General features: G+C 51.6%; 1 pseudogene; it reads left to right on the top strand.

The window, feature by feature from the left end:
- Nucleotides 1–423: 423 nt before the first annotated feature.
- The window catches only part of LOC105529217, a 158,505-nt pseudogene continuing 157,063 nt past the window's right edge, over nt 424–1,865 (top strand).

Here is a 1,865-nt window from a genome sequence, read left to right as displayed (position 1 = left end):
AGGATGGTCTCGATCTCCTGACCTCGTGATCCACCCGTCTCGGCCTCCCAAAGTGCTGGGATTACAGGCTTGAGCCACCGCGCCCGGCCAAACAAAAGTTTTATGTATTAACATGACAGTACAATATATTTGTTCACATTTCGAATACATTTAAAAAGAGAGAGAGTAAAGAAGAGAGAGAATTTTCCCATGCTCTGGGGTGGGCCTGGCTCAGCTCAGGGAGGAAGCCCTGCCTGAAAAGGCTGCAGCCTAGGCTGGCACTCTTGCTTCACTCAGCCCTGCCTCTGATCACATCTTCTGTCACTCAGGGCCTGAAGGGACGGGGCCTTAAACATTATCCAATCAAGGACTCTGGGCTGCGAACGTCCAATCAGACACGCAGCTGGAGCGGACAGGGCGGTTTCCGGGGACGTAGGAACCCTAGGCTTTCCCTGCAGTCCCAGGTCAAGGTCTCTTCCTTACTGCTGTGTATCCTCTGCTCCTAGAGGTCCAGATCTGCGGCCCTGTGACCTGCAGGTGTTGGGAGATCCACAACTAAGTCGCCAGGACCCCCTGGAAGCCTAGAAATGGTGAGTGTGCCGGGTCCGACATCCCGAGAGAATGGCTGGGGCTGGTTGGAACTGGCGGGAAGTGGCTGTGGCGGCACTCTGGCCTCCCCGCAGTCAGCTCCACATCTGCGCCCCGAGTTCTCCTTGCTTAGCTGGACCTCAGTCCCCTTCAGCAGTAAGATGGCGGCTGCGCCGACAGCCGGCCCCGGGCGTCGTGTCTCTTCCCTGCGCTGTAATTGTGCCCTGGCCTGGAGCCCTCTTGGGGCAGCTCTGCACCCGCAGCGCGGAGTCTCTCCCAGATGTGCAGGGACCGTGGGAGGGTAGTCAGAGGAGAATCCTGACTCGGGGTGTGGGTTCATGAATGGGAAGAGCTTTGGTCCGTGAGGTTCCCAGCTCCTGTTTCCTCTTATTAAAAATTTATGGAAGTCACTGCAAAAATATTAAAGAATTTAATCAAAGAGTGATTCCAAAATTGTAGAACACCTAGCTATGCATTGTAGTTTATGGCCTATTGAAGGGGTGTGACGGAAAGAGTTTTATAAGGTGCATAATGAAGAAAACCACATTCAATAATTGGTTAAGTACAGTTACCTATTTTCTTGTTTTGTTTTATTATTATTATTTTTTGAGACCGAGTCTTCCCTCTGTCGCCCAGGCTGGAGTGCAGTGGCACGATCTTGGTTCACTGTAAGCTCCGCCTCCCGGGTTCACCCCATTCCCCTGCCTTAGCCTTCGGATAGCTGGGACAACAGCCCCCTGCCACCACGCCCGGCTAATTTTTTTTGTATATTTTTAGTAGAGACGGGGTTTCACCTCGTTAGCCAGGATGGTCTCGATCTCCTGACCTCGTAATCCGCCCACCTCGGCCTCGAAAAGTGCTGAGATTATAGGGGTGAGCCTCCGCGCCTGGCCTTGTAGTTTCTTAATTTGTAACATCAAGATGGAAATTTCTTGGTTATGTAATCAGAGGTTAATTGGCAGTTTACAGTGTGTTAAGCCTGAATGTTTTTCCCCCTAAAGTAGTAATTTACAAAAAATGTATTTGTATTAGTTTTTGTTTTTTTGTTTTTGTGTTTTCTTTTTTTTGAGACGGAGTCTCGCTCAGTCGCCCAGGCTGGAATGCAGTGACGCGATCTCGGCTCACTGCAAACTCCGCCTCCCGGGTTCACGCCATTCTCCTGCCTCAGCCTCCCAAGTAGCTGGGACTACAGGCGTCTGCCGCCACGCCCGGCTAATTTTTTGCATTTTTAGTAGAGACGGGGGTTTCACCGTGTTAGCCAGGATGGTCTCGATCTCCTGACCTCGTGATCCGCCCTC

This window comes from Mandrillus leucophaeus, unplaced genomic scaffold, assembly GCF_000951045.1.
Source record: "Mandrillus leucophaeus isolate KB7577 unplaced genomic scaffold, Mleu.le_1.0 Scaffold755, whole genome shotgun sequence".
Classification (NCBI taxonomy): domain Eukaryota; kingdom Metazoa; phylum Chordata; class Mammalia; order Primates; family Cercopithecidae; genus Mandrillus; species Mandrillus leucophaeus.
The sequence above is the reverse complement of the archived record's forward strand: the minus strand, read 5'-3'. Positions and strand labels throughout refer to the sequence as shown.